Source organism: Cyprinodon variegatus, unplaced genomic scaffold (assembly GCF_000732505.1).
Source record: "Cyprinodon variegatus isolate N-32 unplaced genomic scaffold, C_variegatus-1.0 Scaffold134, whole genome shotgun sequence".
Classification (NCBI taxonomy): domain Eukaryota; kingdom Metazoa; phylum Chordata; class Actinopteri; order Cyprinodontiformes; family Cyprinodontidae; genus Cyprinodon; species Cyprinodon variegatus.
The window spans coordinates 1,377,386-1,398,084 of NW_015150587.1; positions in this window are offsets into that span (position 1 = coordinate 1,377,386).

The following is a 20,699-nucleotide window of genomic DNA, read 5'->3' on the forward strand; positions in this document are numbered from 1 at the left end:
ATGTCAAATATTTCAATTTTTTTTACTTTATAACCTCAAAAATAAAGCATTTTATTTGCCTTTAAGACTGCCTTTAATACTCCATTCAGGCACCACAAATACCAAGTCATGCCTTTCAGTCTGTTTTGTTTTTGTCTTTTTAGAAAACATTTTGTTTTTTCCAGTCTTTGCAGGAACATCGTCACCATGTGCGAAGTGTCCTACAGAAAAAACACCTTTACATGAAGACTCAAAAGTTTGAGTTCCGGGTCCCTGAGGTCTCTTTGACATGGACAGGTCCAGATGGATCCCAGCAAAGCAAGAGCAGTGAGGGATTGCTTACACCAACGTCTGTTAAAGGGGTGCAGCAATCCCTGGACTACAAACTTTTAGTTTTTGTAAGTTTATTTGTAACTTCAGCTCAGTGGCTGCTCCTATCTCTGCTCTCACTAGGAAGACTGGCGCACCATTCCTTTGGACACTTGAGGCTGAGGAATCTCAAGGACTGATTTTCCACAGCGCCGTGCTGATCCTCCCTGACCTATCTCAGTCTTTTATTGAACAAGGCTACAGTGGGCCTTGTTCTCAGCTGCTTTGACTTCACACTCTCCTATTGCCCAGGCTCAAAGAACACAAAACTAGTTGCATTGTCCAGGCAATTCCCCCAACAGGAAAAGGAAGGAGGTGTGTACTGTGGTCCCCGCCTCCTGCATAGTTGCCCCAGTCTGCTGGGGTATTGAACTGTCAAGCAGGTTCAATGTCAAGGGCCTGATCCTGGAACAGGCCCTCCATGTCTCCTGTTCGTACCCAGCCGGGTACGGGCCAAGGTTTTCCAGTGGGGCCAGTTGTCCAACTTTGCTGTTAACCCAGGATCCAGGAGAACCTTTGCGTTCCTTCACAGATGGTTCAGGTGGTGGAAAAAGGGGGTAAAAGCCTTTGTGATGGTCTGTCCTCTGTGCACCCAGAGCTAGAACCCTCGCTAGCCTCCTCAAGGCTGGCTTTGCCCTCTACCCATCCTGAGAAATCCCTGGCCCCATGTGTCTGCAGTCTTTCATCACAGGCCTCAGTTCATGCATGAGATAGGCGGGTGTTATGCATACTCCTGGGGGCTTCCACCCCCAGTCCAGTGGTCAGAAGGAGAGAGGCTGAACCAGGACCTGGAGGGCACCCTGAGGAGCTTGGAAAGGGACAACCCTGCATCCTGGAGTACCTGACTGCCGTGTATGTTATACACAGTCTTCATACCCCAGTCTTCTGCAAAAGTTTCAATCCAGCTTCCAGCCCTGTCATGTCTTCACCTCATGCCCCTCCTCTTAATGCCCCGTCTCCCCCTCACATCATTTATGGAGGACCTGTCTTAAAGGTACACAGCATCCTCAATTCCAGCCATGTCCATGGTGGACTGCAATACTTGGTTCTATTTTGTCTTCTAATAAAAAATAAAAAAAATATTTATATTTTCTATTTTGACTTCTATTGTGGATCTTCTGAGATTTTCTTTGTGTGAATCAACTGAGTTTTTGGGAAAAACAAAAATAAAACTTTTGACCTGAATGTGTGCACTTGGGTCTTTCTCATCTACTTGGACCGTAGCTCAGTGGTTAACACTCCAACCTGCCAAGCCAACAACCTGGGTTTAATCTCTGAGTGGGTCCTAGTAGAACTCTATTCTCCAGTAAAGTTATGAGGTCTTCACAGATTTATAATGGGATAAGAAAAGCTGCTTTCAAAGAGATTTTTTTAAACTTGTTGTAGTTAACATTAAGAAGTTTTTTTTTAAACAAATGGTTTAAAAAAAAATCTGTCAACTTCTACATTGTTATCTATTTTAATGTTGTGCCATTGTGCATTAAGTTCATGTTAAATGGAAAGACACTGCAATCAGTACAGTTAAATTGTGTTTAAATCTTTTAAGATTATATTTAGGGGGAAATAAATAAAAATAATTCATATAAGAAAAGGGCAAACAAAAAACAAAAAAACAAAATTTTTTTCCTATGTCTCTTTCTGAGGTAAGCTGCACATTTCTTGTTTAACCAAGCCACCTTTCAGCATTTAACATCTTAGAGTTAGATAATTTGCTGTGGCTTGCTGCAGCATAGGGGTTTCTTTAATACCTTCCTTTTGTTAAGAACAATAATATACCTTCAGGTCTCCTCTAGAATAAAATCGGACACATGCAAAAAAGGTTTTTAAAAATCTATTGTGACCAACAGAGGGCAACATAGATCTGTGCATTTATTTTCCTTCTGAACTTCACCTCCTGCTCCTCTGTTGCAGTAAAACTGACAGTGCTCCCAGCAAGATTTTGCAGCTCTGATAAACTACCATTAGTGAAAAATGGCAGCAATTAATGTTTGTGTTGCTGCCACTAAATAGGAACTGAGAACATTCAACCCAGTTTGGTTCCAAACCTTTTTCTGCTCTAGTGTCAAGGATGAAAAAACACATTATATTCCACTGGAGCAAGAGGGTATTGTATAAAATTATTTGTTGCTGATATAATATTTAATTAAATTGGAAGAAAAACATTGAGGAAATTGCCCTCAACCAAGAAAACTGTCTACTATTCAAAGTTTCAAATTCAGAGTCGCTCTAATCTCAGCTTCTTAAAATGGGAAGGTCTGAACAGGTTTAAGCACCCATTTGTGTAATGCACTATTTAATTTGTAGCGCCTGACAGATCAGTTAAAGTAAAGTCTTATTTTGGAGGTTTAGATTCCAATGGTCTTTTTAATCTGATGTTTGTGGAGATTGTTACAGGACAAAACTGCAAATTCAAGCTTTGAAGTTCGATGAATTTAAAGGTTTTAATAATGACATCATAGTGTACTTATACAGACACCAGGAGAGCAATGAAAGCAGGGCTGAGACACAAACTATATGGAACAGAGTAAAGGAATGAACTAAACTGGCAGCACTAAGGGAATATAAAAAACGAAAAAAAAAAAAAAACAGACAGACAGAAAGAAACTCTAAAACTCAAACAACCAAGGATCATGACATTTAATCTTTTACAACAATGAAACCAACTTTTCTTTTCTCTTCTAAGCCACACAAAATTACACTTTATGTCAAAGCACACTGAGTTACTCTGAACAGATATTTAGCTTGTAAAGGGATTAAAAACTATTGTTAAGGGTTCATTTAAGCCTTTATAGTAGGAAATTTATGGGTTATTAATTTAAAAGAAATGTATTTAATAGTTATGCATATCCCATATATAAAAAGATGTATTTTCCAAAGACATTTTCTTAATTTCAAAAAACTTATTTTAGTTATGGAGTGGAAGGTAGCCTTTATATTTTTTCTCAATTATAAGTTTTATAAAAGATAAAAACATTTTATCAGGAAAAAGTGAGAGACATTCCTGCAAGTTTGTGCAAAAATATGAGAGAATATCTAATAACTTTCATTGGAAGAAATCTGTCAACCTTTTCCTCATGCAAAAACAAAAATGACAAAAACAAGAGAGATTACTTTATATCAAGCAAAATGGTGGGAAATGTATTCAGAAGTTGATCATTGAGAAGGCTTCCTAGCCAGAATTCCAAGAGAGGTTTTTAGTAGAAAAGAACAGTTTTTTATTGTCTAAAAAAAGGGATCAGCTTCTATAAAATAATTTCTAGCAAATCCAAGAAAGAAATCTTGCTTTAGTTGAGCAGCTTCCAGTTTCAGAAGTATATATGAACAAAACACTGCACAGATGAAAGAAATGCTTTAGCTCAAGGTTCCTCAATTCGGTCCTTCAACTCCACTTAGTCTCCTTCAACACACCTGTGTCATATTGCAAGGTCATTATCAAGACTCTGGAGAACTTTACTGCATACTGAGGAGGATTACAAACATTTAATTTAGCAGTGGAAACAGAGATACACATAAATGTGCAGGGCACTGGACCTTGGCAATGTTTAGCAGGGGTTATATAAAATGTTGCAATCAGACTTTTTTTTTCCAGACCTGTTCAACCTCATACTGGGCCTTTTCCATTGCATGAGCTCTTGTTCTGGAACAGTAACAAACCAGCTTTTCTGGTGTCCCAGACTGGAGCCTCATTTGTTTTGTTGAAACATGGATCTCCCGTTCAAAAACATGTTGCGGAACCAGAACAGGCTGCAAATTGCATTGGTCGAAAAGACCCACCAGACTTCGCTATCCCCAGACACCCCCTGAAGCTCCTCTAGTGGAAGCCTGAGGTGTTCTGGGGCCAGCCAAAAAATAGTCCCTCCAGCTTGTTCTGGGCATGCCCTGGGCCCTGAACCAGCCCCATGTATGACCAAAAATATTTTTCTTGTTTCAGAAAATGTTTGCAAAGAAAAACTGCTTTATTCTTAAGTTACATAGAAATATTTTCCTATAATTGCTTTCTTGCAATTATCCATTGCAGTATATGGCAGTGGCCTTGTTTCCATCCAACTGAAAAATGTGAATTTCCTGTTTTTCCATTTGGTTTAAAGCAAATTAAATAAGTAGCACAAAGCGTAATCATCATATATAATCAATAATATGTTGTAATCCATGGCTATATTAAACAGGAAACAGAGGCTNTCTTGACAGATCAGCTTAAGTATCTCTTTAAAAGATTTTTTGTAAATTATTTTGTATTGATCCCAATACAAGGAATTAACAAAGTCAAACCATCTATCACCAACTGAAGTTTTTTAAAGTCAATAACCCACAAATAAGTATGAAGAAACATCAACCCAAATTTTTACCTAAATTGTAGTAGCAGAAACAATTACACAGGCATAACAGCATTGTTTAATTGAGTCAATTTTCAGATTTTAAAATGTTAATAGATGACAAGTTAATTACATATTTATTAAACAAAATGTAATTCAGAACTAAATATTGACAAGCTATTATATACAATTTGTACAGTAATTAATACTAAGCATTCCTTGCCCAAACTTTTATATTTCTACAATGATCAAGAAATAACCAGAGAAAAAGACTAGCAAAGACCACCGTCTTACTAATGTGAAGCTTTAATCTCTTAACTTCAAAACCATCCATCGATTTTCTTTCACGCTTATCCCACATGGGGTTGCGAGGGGTGCTGGTGCCCATCTCCAGCTGTCTACGGGTGAGAGGCGGGGTACACCCTGGACATGTCGCCAGTCCATCACAGGGCAACACAGAGACAAACAGGACAAACAACCATTTAAGCGCATGCTCACATCTAAGGATGTGAAGCCAATTAACATAAATGTTGTTTTTGGACAGTGGGAGGAAGCCAAAGTACCCAGAAAGAAACCCACACATGCACAAGGAGAATGTGCAAACTCCATGCAGAAAGAACCTGGGCAGGGATTTGAAATCTGAACCTTCTTGCTGCAAGGCAGCAGTGCTACCCACTGCACTACTGAGCAGCCGCTTCAAAACCATACACAGAATAAAGCCATGGAGCCAAAGTTATCCAGTTCCTTTTATCTATCCCTGTGCTGATGTACAAATATCTTAGCAAGTCATGGCAGATCAATGACAATGCGGGAACCTGAACTTATTTTTAATGGTAGAGTTAAACAAAAAAGCAAAGAAAGCAAAACTGGGAGAGCAGTTCAGGGACTGACACACAGAACTCAGCCCAGGAATTCTGACTTCAAGAGTTTATCCCAGGAATGTGAACTTCTCATCACATTTGGCAGAGTTGCATTTTTCTCTTTATCTCTGAATGTGTCTGTTTGATTTCTGTTGAACATTTTCACAGCACTGCATAAAGAAGAGAAAAGCCATCCTCCAATTTCTTCTATCTTTAATACGTTATTCTGAATTAAGTGCGGGTGAGACATGTTATGGTTTCATTTAAAAAAAAGTACCCCTTTTATACTGAAGCTTTATGTTTGAATTAATTTGATTAGAGCAGAATTAAATCTATAAAACAAACCTTTAATAAAACAGGACTGGGTCATGTCAAATATTTCAATTTTTTTTACTTTATAACCTCAAAAATAAAGCATTTTATTTGCCTTTAAGACTGCCTTTAATACTCCATTCAGGCACCACAAATACCAAGTCATGCCTTTCAGTCTGTTTTGTTTTTGTCTTTTTAGAAAACATTTTGTTTTTTCCAGTCTTTGCAGGAACATCGTCACCATGTGCGAAGTGTCCTACAGAAAAAACACCTTTACATGAAGACTCAAAAGTTTGAGTTCCGGGTCCCTGAGGTCTCTTTGACATGGACAGGTCCAGATGGATCCCAGCAAAGCAAGAGCAGTGAGGGATTGCTTACACCAACGTCTGTTAAAGGGGTGCAGCAATCCCTGGACTACAAACTTTTAGTTTTTGTAAGTTTATTTGTAACTTCAGCTCAGTGGCTGCTCCTATCTCTGCTCTCACTAGGAAGACTGGCGCACCATTCCTTTGGACACTTGAGGCTGAGGAATCTCAAGGACTGATTTTCCACAGCGCCGTGCTGATCCTCCCTGACCTATCTCAGTCTTTTATTGAACAAGGCTACAGTGGGCCTTGTTCTCAGCTGCTTTGACTTCACACTCTCCTATTGCCCAGGCTCAAAGAACACAAAACTAGTTGCATTGTCCAGGCAATTCCCCCAACAGGAAAAGGAAGGAGGTGTCTGCTGGGGTATTGAACTGTCAAGCAGGTTCAATGTCAAGGGCCTGATCCTGGAACAGGCCCTCCATGTCTCCTGTTCGTACCCAGCCGGGTACGGGCCAAGGTTCTCCAGTGGGGCCAGTTGTCCAACTTTGCTGTTAACCCAGGATCCAGGAGAACCTTTGCGTTCCTTCACAGATGGTTCAGGTGGTGGAAAAAGGGGGTAAAAGCCTTTGTGATGGTCTGTCCTGTGTGCACCCAGAGCTAGAACCCTCGCTAGCCTCCTCAAGGCTGGCTTTGCCCTCTACCCATCCTGAGAAATCCCTGGCCCCATGTGTCTGCAGTCTTTCATCACAGGCCTCAGTTCATGCATGAGATAGGCGGGTGTTATGCATACTCCTGGGGGCTTCCACCCCCAGTCCAGTGGTCAGAAGGAGAGAGGCTGAACCAGGACCTGGAGGGCACCCTGAGGAGCTTGGAAAGGGACAACCCTGCATCCTGGAGTACCTGACTGCCGTGTATGTTATACACAGTCTTCATACCCCAGTCTTCTGCAAAAGTTTCAATCCATTTTCCAGCCCTGTCATGTCTTCACCTCATGCCCCTCCTCTTAATGCCCCGTCTCCCCCTCACATCATTTATGGAGGACCTGTCTTAAAGGTACACAGCATCCTCAATTCCAGCCATGTCCATGGCGGACTGCAATACTTGGTTCTATTTTGTCTTCTAATAAAAAATAAAAAAAATATTTATATTTTCTATTTTGACTTCTATTGTGGATCTTCTGAGATTTTCTTTGTGTGAATCAACTGAGTTTTTGGGAAAAACAAAAATAAAACTTTTGACCTGAATGTGTGCACTTGGGTCTTTCTCATCTACTTGGACCGTAGCTCAGTGGTTAACACTCCAACCTGCCAAGCCAACAACCTGGGTTTAATCTCTGAGTGGGTCCTAGTAGAACTCTATTCTCCAGTAAAGTTATGAGGTCTTCACAGATTTATAATGGGATGAGATAAGCTGCTTTTAAAGAGATTTATTTAAACTTGTTGTAGTTAACATTAAGAAGTTTTTTTTTAAACAAATGGTTTAAAAAAAAATCTGTCAACTTCTACATTGTTATCTATTTTAATGTTGTGCCATTGTGCATTAAGTTCATGTTAAATGAAAAGACACTGCAATCAGTACAGTTAAATTGTGTTTAAATCTTTTAAGATTATATTTAGGGGGAAATAAATAAAAATAATTCATATAAGAAAAGGGCAAACAAAAAACAAAAAAACAAAATTTTTTTCCTATGTCTCTTTCTGAGGTAAGCTGCACATTTCTTGTTTAACCAAGCCACCTTTCAGCATTTAACATCTTAGAGTTAGATAATTTGCTGTGGCTTGCTGCAGCATAGGGGTTTCTTTAATACCTTCCTTTTGTTAAGAACAATAATATACCTTCAGGTCTCCTCTAGAATAAAATCGGACACATGCAAAATAGGTTTTTAAAAATCTATTGTGACCAACAGAGGGCAACATAGATCTGTGCATTTATTTTCCTTCTGAACTTCACCTCCTGCTCCTCTGTTGCAGTAAAACTGACAGTGCTCCCAGCAAGATTTTGCAGCTCTGATAAACTACCATTAGTGAAAAATGGCAGCAATTAATGTTTGTGTTGCTGCCACTAAATAGGAACTGAGAACATTCAACCCAGTTTGGTTCCAAACCTTTTTCTGCTCTAGTGTCAAGGATGAAAAAACACATTATATTCCACTGGAGCAAGAGGGTATTGTATAAAATTATTTGTTGCTGATATAATATTTAATTAAATTGGAAGAAAAACATTGAGGAAATTGCCCTCAACCAAGAAAATTGTCTACTATTCAAAGTTTCAAATTCAGAGTCGCTCTAATCTCAGCTTCTTAAAATGGGAAGGTCTGAACAGGTTTAAGCACCCATTTGTGTAATGCACTATTTAATTTGTAGCGCCTGACAGATCAGTTAAAGTAAAGTCTTATTTTGGAGGTTTAGATTCCAATGGTCTTTTTAATCTGATGTTTGTGGAGATTGTTACAGGACAAAACTGCAAATTCAAGCTTTGAAGTTCGATGAATTTAAAGGTTTTAATAATGACATCATAGTGTACTTATACAGACACCAGGAGAGCAATGAAAGCAGGGCTGAGACACAAACTATATGGAACAGAGTAAAGGAATGAACTAAACTGGCAGCACTAAGGGAATATAAAAAACGAAAAAAAAAAAAAAACAGACAGACAGAAAGAAACTCTAAAACTCAAACAACCAAGGATCATGACATTTAATCTTTTACAACAATGAAACCAACTTTTCTTTTCTCTTCTAAGCCACACAAAATTACACTTTATGTCAAAGCACACTGAGTTACTCTGAACAGATATTTAGCTTGTAAAGGGATTAAAAACTATTGTTAAGGGTTCATTTAAGCCTTTATAGTAGGAAATTTATGGGTTATTAATTTAAAAGAAATGTATTTAATAGTTATGCATATCCCATATATAAAAAGATGTATTTTCCAAAGACATTTTCTTAATTTAAAAAAACTTATTTTAGTTATGGAGTGGAAGGTAGCCTTTATATTTTTCTCAATTATAGGTTTTATGAAAGATAAAAACATTTTATCAGGAAAAAGTGAGAGACATTCCTGCAAATTTGTGCAAAAATATGAGAGAATATCTAATAACTTTCATTGGAAGAAATCTGTCAACCTTTTCCTCATGCAAAAACAAAAATGACAAAAACAAGAGAGATTACTTTATATCAAGCAAAATGGTGGGAAATGTATTCAGAAGTTGATCATTGAGAAGGCTTCCTAGCCAGAATTCCAAGAGAGGTTTTTAGTAGAAAAGAACAGTTTTTTATTGTCTAAAAAAAGGGATCAGCTTCTATAAAATAATTTCTAGCAAATCCAAGAAAGAAATCTTGCTTTAGTTGAGCAGCTTCCAGTTTCAGAAGTATATATGAACAAAACACTGCACAGATGAAAGAAATGCTTTAGCTCAAGGTTCCTCAATTCGGTCCTTCAACTCCACTTAGTCTCCTTCAACACACCTGTGTCATATTGCAAGGTCATTATCAAGACTCTGGAGAACTTTACTGCATACTGAGGAGGATTACAAACATTTAATTTAGCAGTGGAAACAGAGATACACATAAATGTGCAGGGCACTGGACCTTGGCAATGTTTAGCAGGGGTTATATAAAATGTTGCAATCAGACTTTTTTTTTCCAGACCTGTTCAACCTCATACTGGGCCTTTTCCATTGCATGAGCTCTTGTTCTGGAACAGTAATAAACCAGCTTTTCTGGTGTCCCAGACTGGAGCCTCATTTGTTTTGTTGAAACATGGATCTCCCGTTCAAAAACATGTTGCGGAACCAGAACAGGCTGCAAATTGCATTGGTCGAAAAGACCCACCAGACTTCGCTATCCCCAGACACCCCCTGAAGCTCCTCTAGTGGAAGCCTGAGGTGTTCTGGGGCCAGCCAAAAAATAGTCCCTCCAGCTTGTTCTGGGCATGCCCTGGGCCCTGAACCAGCCCCATGTATGACCAAAAATATTTTTCTTGTTTCAGAAAATGTTTGCAAAGAAAAACTGCTTTATTCTTAAGTTACATAGAAATATTTTCCTATAATTGCTTTCTTGCAATTATCCATTGCAGTATTTGGCAGTGGCCTTGTTTCCATCCAACTGAAAAATGTGAATTTCCTGTTTTTCCATTTGGTTTAAAGCAAATTAAATAAGTAGCACAAAGCGTAATCATCATATATAATCAATAATATGTTGTAATCCATGGCTATATTAAACAGGAAACAGAGGCTGCAATCTAGCCCTGATAATAGATCTGTACTGGAGGAAAGTTTTAATGAATGTGTTGGGTAAGTTGTTTTAAGTTAACATGTTATCTAGTAATGGCGGTTTTGCTGCCAGCCATGTTTATGAGCATGACAGGAACATCCAGTAACAGCTTATCAGTTATGTGAGGTAAAAGTTTGCTACATCACAGATTATTTAAAAAAAAAAGGTTTCAATTTCCAGTTTGCACATTTACCCTTTTTTGCAAAAAAAGCAAAAAAAAAACACCTCAAGCAAGCATAAAAATTTTCTTGTGAATTTGCGGGAGTTTTTTCTAATTCTTCCGTTTCCATCAAGCTTCTTTGATGCAATACTTGTAAATGTGGAAGGAAATGGACCTACAGGCAGGGAGTCAAACGCAGCTCTGCTGCCAATGCTTGCAGGCAGAGAGAGAAGTGGTTCTCTGTTTCTGTTATTGAAAATGAATTACACATACGTAATTCATTACATCACTATAAATCTATTATAGCCTACAATAATACATGAAAATATGGAAGGACAACGAGAAAAAGTTTCCCAGTCAAAACTAGAGACAGCTATGAGGATAACAGAAATAGATGATAACATCCTAAATATTTGCTTGTACACCTGCAGAAAGAGATAAAAAAAATTAGACACAGCAGTATGAGTGCATACATATAAACAATTTGAACAAAAAGTACACTGTACCACTTGACATAAGATGTATTTAATAGTAACTGAAGCTCTAGACAATTCTATTTTAATATAATGAAAACGTGTGAGCAACCCTATGTGTGACAGTGCTTGTGTAGACAAGGTTTCTCTATGATCAGTAGCAGGTAGCATGAACCACAGACCTGCCCTGAATACCCAAAGTAGACATGGAGGATGTTGGAGCCCGAGACATTCAAAGGTCTCCAACTGTCTAAGGTATATGATCAAAATAAAATAAATTACTAAACAAAATCAATAAAATTAGTAAATAAAGAATAACATAAAAAATGTTTGTTGAATTTAAAAAATATGCTAGTTAATTTACATCAGTATAGATCACAAAAACTACTTCTTTTGTTGAGAATTTATTGAGGTTTGGCTTTGCAAGGATAGCCTCTCTATTTAACTCACTGCACAAGAAAAGGTACACATTATCCAAGAGAAGAGCAATTATCATTCAGTGCATACATGTTTTCATGCATGGACTATATTATATACCCTCGTTCAAACAAGTCTTTTTGCACTCTGTCCACATCAGAGTTGGCTGTCCTTTTGACAGCGCACTAATCAATTTTATTGACAAGGCTTCTTATGCAAGCATGCAACAGAAGCCACAACAGGTGAGAAAAGCAGAAAACACAACCAAGGGGATAAGAGCTAACATCACAAGTGTTTTATACCTTGTGAAATTTGAAAAATAGTTTCCCAGAGGACCATCTGCCTTTTGGTTGGTTAGAGCCTGCAACCTATCTATTGCTCTGGCAACAGATCATGGCTTGCATTGTTAGTGATATATCTACACACACAAGCACGCACACCTTTTTCTGCCACCAGGGAGTTTTAAGAAAAGCATTAATGATAAGCAGTGAGTGATGCAGCATGAAGAGCTCAGAGAGTATGTATCTAACTGGTGCAAAGTCTGTAATGCTGTGAAATAGAGCTTAGCTCTTGTTCTCTTTTCCCTATACTTTACTGTATTTGCATTTCCCCCTTTTTTTTTGTAAAATGCATAATGCATATCAATGAAAGTGATGTATATATATGGGATTATAGTGAGAGCTCTTCAGCCCCTCTGCAGGCAAATCAGGCTTTGGTTTTGATGCGGGTCATATTTCACAATCTATTGTTTATCTCTTTAAATGGGCTTAATCGGTTAGTGTTTTTCAGTATGTTAACTGAAGTGTTGGAGTGATTACTGGCGACTTAACTAAAAGGTTTAGTAATATTAAACTTAAATGAGAGTAAAGTTACAAGCTTCATTAGAATCTTATTTTGAGTGTTAAAATTTGAACATTGAGCCTCTAACTCAAAAAGCTATTTTCAAAAGTTGGTTTTTCCCAAATTTCACAGCAAAAACACAAAAGTTTTTTAGGATTAAACTCATAATAGTTTTTCAGCTGAAAAAATTATTTTTCTATAGTGTGTAACAAATCTGTGAGAATTTTCTTTTCAGGAATAAGAATGGTCTGATCTAAACCTTGGGAGTGAAAATACCATGTCCGTTTTTAAGGAGACAGCTGGTTATTCTTAGAAAGGACATCTCTCTCTTTTGCATGTTGCTTGGCAACCTTTGTTGTAAGGCTGAGCCCTTATCTTGATAAATTCTATTAGAAGTAATAGTAGTAGTTATGATCCGCCAACGTACCTTGGAATTGAAGCTCAAAGTAAGTTCCAAAACTGTAAAGGAAATACTCAAAAAAAAAATCCAAAATCAAATTTTTCTTTGAAAATTAGATTCATTTAATAGCTGTACATAAGCTATGTATAAACAGATAATATGGTAAGTTATAAATGCACAGTGCTTATACTTTCAAGTTCTAAATTGTAACTATGGTCCTCCAAATGAAATTAATAGTTTTAGGCAAGGCAAGGCAAGGCAAATTTATTTGTATAGCACAATTCAGTATAAAGACAATGCAAAGTGCTTTACGTGATTAAAATATAGGAAAATAAAACAGAATCAAAGCAAGTATGGAAAAAAGAACATTAAAAACAGTTGGCCTAAAGAAAATAAAAAAGAAATGAATGATGTTTCAGTTGAACTGTTTAACTAGAACCGTCGAAGGCAATCCTAAACAAATGTCTTTTTAGTCTTGATTTAAAGGAACTCAGGCTTTCCGCACTTTTACAGTTTTCTGGAAGGTTGTTCCAGATAAGTGGAGCATAACGGACCACATGGAGGGGTCAATTTAAAGGTCCATTTATCAAACTATCTGCTATGTGTTACAATGTCAACAACATTTAAACTTTTCCAATACACAGAAGATAAAGTAGGCACTAACTGTCTAAAGACAAGAACTAAAGTTATTTCTTCTGGTGTCTTCTGGATCCAACTTCTTCATAGGGACAACATTTCTACCATGTATAAATTAGGCTTTAATCAGACATTAATATCCTGCCACACGGTTTCTGTCCTCTTTATTTCCTTTCCTGTTTTCCTCTCATTTATGTTTCCCACCAGCCCTAAATAATCTTTCTCTCTTTTCTCCTGTCATCCTCTCTTCTGTCTTTGTGTTATCCTTTGTCTCTTGTCACTCTTACTACAGGATATAATCCTTTGAGCTTGTTAACCATTATAAAGTAATCTATTTGATTAACTAGCAAGCTGTAAAAAAAGAAGCTGATTTCGGATAAAGTGCAAAAAAGTTTCATTTTCATGTTAGATTTTTGTGCTCTTTCAACAAGTGTGTTATACAGTATATGACTTAGTGGCTTTTACGCCGCTTATAACACCCTGGTTTCCTATTAGGGTGATTAAATTGCCTGTTGAAGCATAGAGCCACTGAGGAGAGGCCAACCCAAATTGGTGGAAATGTGTAGGTCGCCATGTAAGTGTTACATGGAGGGGTCAATTTCATAAAGATATACTACATTTTGGGGACTTACAGCAGCGGTCCCAAACTTTTTGCACCACGGACCGCTATATGTCAGAAAATATTTTCACGGACCGGCTGGGGGGTCCCCGGTCAGGTAAAATGATACGACTGGCATAAAATCAAATACAAACAGCATAAAAATAAAACTCACCATTAAGTTGAATTAGTGGGAGCCTTGAGCTGAACAAGCCGGAGACAATGACAAACGAAGTGTGCTCCTGACGTCCAGTCTAGCTTTGTTTTGGCCGCAAGAAGGTTTTGGGTTTGATTCTTAGCCTGAGGACTTTCTGCTTTGAGTTTGCATGTTCACCCTGTGCATGTGTGGATCCTCTGGCTTCCTCCAATAGTTGGCTTGGAACCAGTTTTTATGTCAAAGGGTTGAAAGAGAGCACATATATTTAGTCACAGTAGAAGCTGAGCCCACAGCTGTAACTAGGAGAGAAACAGAACTAAACACTAATCAAGTTTAAAGCTTTTTTAACTGTCAATGTTTTGCTGGATCCTCGTCAAGTGCTGTCTGCTTACCTCGTCTCTCCCTGGCTCCCTGGTTCTGGTTCGTCTGTTATTTCTGTTGGATTTTTTTCATTCCTGCCTCAGTTCCTGTGAACCTCATTAAACCCACCTAAATTCACCTCTGCCTACTTGCCTCTGCAATTGGGTCCTCAAACCAACACCAAAATCCTGACACCTTTTCTAATTTAAGATAATTTCATCTCTGTTGTCCATACCTTTTGGTTGCTCCTTATGTCTCTCTCTCAGATTCGGCTGTCTTGCACTCCCTCCTTACCCCTTTAACACATTACTTCTTGATTTTAGAAATAAATCTAACTATAGAAATCTTAAGAACATATAACTGTTAGGGAAAAGTTGTAAAATATCGCCATATATCCTCTTTGATACTTGATTAAGGTGCGACAGAAAAACACGAAAAAACCCACAAAATAAAGAGTAAACTGTTTTCTTTGAGCACATTGACACATTTTAACGTAGAGTGATGCATTTCAATTTGTATCCATTTATTAGCATTTTTAGATAGGTTAAAACTATTTAAAGATCTTTATAACTTAATTTTACACAGATGCAGTAATCTAACAGCATCACTGAAATCAAATATTTTTCTTATAATTAGTTAGAACAGGATTTCTGCCTAATTTCCCCTTGTAAACAGTTTTTTATATAGCAGATTGCAATGCTTCTTCAAGCTGTTCTACAAGCTGCAAACAGAGTGACTAAAGAGCAAAGGTTCCGCTCAGAGCTGTGATTATATATTATGTCCTTACTGAATGTGTCTAAATTATTTTGTCTTTGTGAATCAAGATTATCCCAGCAGTTGAGATACTAATTATATCTAATCTGTTTCTCTCTTTCTTCTTGAAAGAAAATGTGGCATAGAAACTCCTCTGGGGTCACACCATATCTGATTTTCAAGGTAAAAAGTACATTTAGAAACAATTCTACAGAATTCTTACACAAACTTACAGTCCTGCATAATGAATCCCTAAAGTAATAAAGTTGGAGCTTATTGGAAAGGAGTACGTTCATCACGTTTAAAGATTATTTATCTTGACTCAAACATAGAGCAAAGATCTTATAGAGAGTACATGAATGTTTCCCTGCACTACTAACCTGAATAACACAAAACTTTGGCTCTGTTGTTTTAAGTTACCAGGAATTGATTTTTTTTTATGTAGTTGTATTTTTCCCTTTAGATTTCAGTTTAATAAGAATAATTCATTATGTCATTCAAAACATTTCATTAGCTTTTATTTGAGGTTTTGAGTTATATGAATGGAGATATATTCAATTGCAAAGATTTTAAGTTTTGTGTTAGCTGTATCTTCATGGTGTTATTACAAAGACACCAAGACCAAGGCAACTAAATATGACTTAAAAGAAAAATTTGCCAATGTATATATTTGGGATATCCTAGTTTTTTTAGACATTTACCGTAATAATACTTAGTAGGATTGAATAGTCCATATTAAATCTATCAGTAACCTCACTCAAAGTGTTGCTGGATTAGAGCCACACCCATTGCTACAGTAGTTAGCCAGCCAGTGGGGTCTTATTGTAAAAAGTGCTTCCTTACTAAGTTATTAAAATCATGTTTCACTAGGAATGCTGGATGATGTGCAAAATTAGCTATCTAAAACACATAGCATTTTGCATGTGCAAGAAGGCTGGAATCACTGATCTCTATTTATTCACTGGATTGCTGATTGCCAGTTGGTGGTACGGGCTTAAAGTGAAGCCACCGGCCGCCATATTGGTACTCCCTAGTTAGACTGGTTGCAATGTAAACAATACGTGCGCTACAGCATCGAACAAAGATTATGTTCTTATTTCTAGGGGAACTTAAGACTTTTAAAATAAAGATAAATTCATCACTTTGACACACATTTGCTGTTTAATAGCCTAAGTAGATTATTTTAACTTATATTAAAAAAGAAAAATAGGCATATCACATTGCAAAGTCATTTGGAAGTCAATGAAGTCTTTAAATTATGTGATATAACATACTATACAAATCCATCACAACAAAATTAATGTGGAGCATAATAATGCTGATTTGCCAAAAGTGCTAAATTGATGATTTACATGTAATATACATGTATTGATGACATTATTGTTGTTATAACATGTTACATATAATTTCAAAATTTACATCAAGACTGAATTACAAGTACATGTTTGCAAATGCTATAGTATTTTCCTATTTGAAAATTGTGTATGCATGATGCCATTTACTTTTATGCTGTATCTGTGCATTCGCCTTTAAAATTGTTATAATTTCTTTTTTTTCGCTTCAATATAACATGCAATATATTTCAGCAAATAGCTTTTTCAAATGAGGTACAACAAACACTACAAAAATGAAAGCATCATCCACTTAATAAAGAATTACTACCTTGACATTCCACAGTGAATTACTTTCTTTTTACTCTCCTTTCTATTTTCTAACGTCAGACACAATGTTAGTGACTAACTCAGACAATGTCTTCGAGTCAGTCCGAGATAGCCAGAATAACGTTACGCTACATAATTTACGATATGATATATCGGCGTATATATATATATATATATATATATATATATATATATATATATATATATATATATATATATATATATATAGATTTTCTTGAGATTTTCAAAAGTTTGGAATATTGCTTAATAAACTAACCTTGCTTATATTCCTCACTACTTTATCCCTGACCTGACTGATGTAGCCATGAGTCTTCTTGATGCTGTTAGTTCAGTAATGCAATTCGTAGGCATTTACAAACAGCTACATTTACTATACTTACAACTACAATACAGATGAAGATATTTTTTGCACCAGATTTTCTCTATTTTCTTTAATTTTAAACATTATAAATGGATAATATCTAAAGAAACAGACAGGAATTTATATTTTCTACAATCTAAGAATACCAGAATACAACATTAAATCTAAAAAAAAAAAAGGAAAACTTACATAAGGTCTAGCTTGTTTTACCTTATTAACTTATTCTTTTGCCTAATTAGAAACAACAAGCAACAGTTAGAGATCAAGATCTACCAGCAGATATCTAGAAAAAGCATCAGTTTGTGATACTGGCAGGATGTTTACAGCCACCATATACAGCTTTTAGGGTTTGAAATTACAAAGACTACTACTGTACTTCTCAAGCTGAACCAGCTTTAGTAATGCTTTCAGACAGTGCTATAAGTTGAGCAAGGCACAAAATCAGATTTATGAGCTACAGTCTATTAAGGAGGGATCCCTCCAGGAACCTCAACCAGACTGAGCAGGTTTTTATTTACAGTTAAAAACAACTTTTGCCTCTTGGGGAGTGATGGCCTAGTGGGTTAGAGCAGTGCGCTTGTGGAGAGAAGGTTGCAAGTAACAGTTTCAATCCCCACAGCCTTCACTGTGGGTTCCTGAGCAAGACCTTTAACCCCACCCTGCTCTCCAGGCGCCACACAATGGCAGCCCACTGCTCCGCAAAGGGATGGGTCAAATGCAGAGAGTTAATTTCCTGATGGTGGCACTATATATATATATATATATATATATTTTTTTTTTTTTTTTTTTTTACATAAACACTGGAACACTACTTGTATGTGCTGTCCTTGTGGGTGGCAATGGTTTTCTTCAACTGGATGCTACTTCCAGCTATGACCTTTCAGCTGTAATGAGTAAAATGGTCAACAACTACATAAACCATTTTCTGATAGCAAAAATAGTCTTTGCACAAGCTATATTAGCTTTATGCACCATTTATATTAATTGTATATTGTGGCTGTGTTATCGAGAGCAAGCACAAGTACCTCCATCTGATTCATTTAACATTCTGGACAGCAAATGCAAAATTCAAGCACAATTTCCTCTTTAATGTCTATAATTAATTCTGTATGATAAATTCCTTAGTGAATTACCGTAGCTTTTGTGTCACCAATCCGTATGCTGCTCATATTCAGTTTTCATAGTGTTAGTTAAAGGTTTTCGATTATATTAAATATCAAAGTCAGCATCTGCAGCCCAACGCCTTGTAATAATGCATCCCTTGTGTCTCACTTAGACTTTGGTAAGGATTCCTCCCCTGGCCTTCTGAAGAATGTAAACTCAACACTGATACTCAGTGGCTCTTTGTGCTTCACCAATCAGTCTTACTGGGATCTTAACATTACACCTTCTCCAGGAATGAGCCTTCATTAGCTTTTCTTTCTCCTCTGAAAGACCAAATACCCCAGGCCCTCCAGTGATTTCTTTCTCCCCTCATTTGTGGCCTTCATTAAATTCATTTTGTTTGGTGTGTTGGATTTGAAGTCTGATGGTTGAACAAGTCAGCTCTCTACAGCATATTTCTTCCAGAAAGAAAAAAAGGAAAAAAAAAAAAAATTGTCTTTTTTTTAAAGACTATACTGAAGGGAGAAAAACTTCATAATTTAAAGGAAAATAGTATATATATAATTGATTTATAGATTTTGAGAATTAGCATTAGCATTAGAAAACCTGGCAACTGGGTCGCAAACAGTGCAGAGCTAGAGTTGCTTAGCATGAGTGTGCAGGGATTTGTTACTATCATATTTATAGATAATAAAAAAAATACCTTATGTTTCTCAAATGACTTGAATATGAATAAAAAATATTTCCAAAAGAAAATAACCATTATTTTGAAAGATATTTCCATTCACTCAGTACTTGATTGAGTCACCTTTTACACAGAATATGGCATCACTGATGGGTGAGAATAGCCTGTGACACTGCAGAGGTGCTGAAGAAGCTCAGGTTTATTTAATTGTTGTCTGCAGGTTAAACATGTTGCTGTTATTGGGGTCTCTTTTTCTGCTTTTACAAGGCTAACCTGAAGTTGATTCCCTATGAATTTAATTTCCGCCTAGTTTGGAGGCCAATCTAGCACACAGTGACATTCTGCAGACTGAATCAGTTTGTGGTATCTTTTGCAACGTGGGCACTTGCTAAGTCCTTCCAGGAAATATCTTCATGCAGCTTTTAGGCAAAGCAAATTATCTAAGTTTCAATGATAGATTAATTTGTTGACTATGGACTTAATAATGTGATCAATCACTAAAAGATGCCTAACTCTGGACTTCATTAAATATTGATTGTATTACTCTCCACTATTCTGTTAGACTCTTTGAATTTGATTTTAAAATTAAATCCAAATTTTACTTTCCTCTGAAAAAAGACCGCTTAGTAATAGTACTTTTTTGGGGACTTAACTTTCATGTCAGGATTCTGGCAAAGAAGCTGGTTTGTTTACATTCAGCTCTGCGTCTGGCATCATTATCATTCATTCTTTCTACCTTTGCAGCCCTCCCCTTTGTCATCAGCGTTCATGTTTTCCATCTGCATTCCTCTCTATATAACTCGTCCACTAACCCCTCACTATTGTCAGATTATTTATAAATCCCACAGTGAGTAGATGTCTTGCATTCCTTCCATGCCTGATATCCTGATCCTGACCTTGCATTTGCCTCATGGATTCCACGCCTTTTCCTTGCTTTCCACCAGATTACTCTGAGCTTTCTGATTTCTGAACACTGACCTGGTTTTGACTACCATTTCTCGTTGTCTCCTCGGATACCTCCTCTAGATTCAAACCTCTTGGGTCTGACTCTGTTTCTGTCCAACAAGTTCTGTTTTTCCTTTAGGACTTTAAGATGGAAACTACCTCTACCTGTAAGTTCCTAGTTGTCTCTCAGTCCCCACTGGTCTTGTGAGCAGCACGCTCTGCATCAAAGTGGTCTAAGCAGCAGTGACTTTGACATGGAACCAAGCTCTAGGGATGATTGGTTTCATGCTGACAATATTTTAATACAGTACATGTAACTTGTGTCCGGTAGAATACCAGGTCCTCAGTCTGGTATGTTACAGTCCATATGTTGGATTTCTCTGTACATATTAGCTCTGATGTGCCAACTCCATCATCAGTGCACACGCTGTGCAGTTCCCTTAAATCCTTTAGTGAATTACGCTTGCCTACTTAGTTCTGGAGCAACTTCTCCGACAACATTTCTTGGTTGCTGTTGACATTGTAATAATGTGCTTGGATGAGGCATTATGGGAGCAGTCAGTATGTTTAGCAAAGACCTCTGGTGGCTTACTTATTCTCTGATGAAAGGTGTAAATGGCTGTCGTCTTGCTATCTGTTTGTGATAATTGTTTATCCATCCATCCATCCATCCATCCATCCATCCATCCATCCATCCATCCATCCATCCATCCA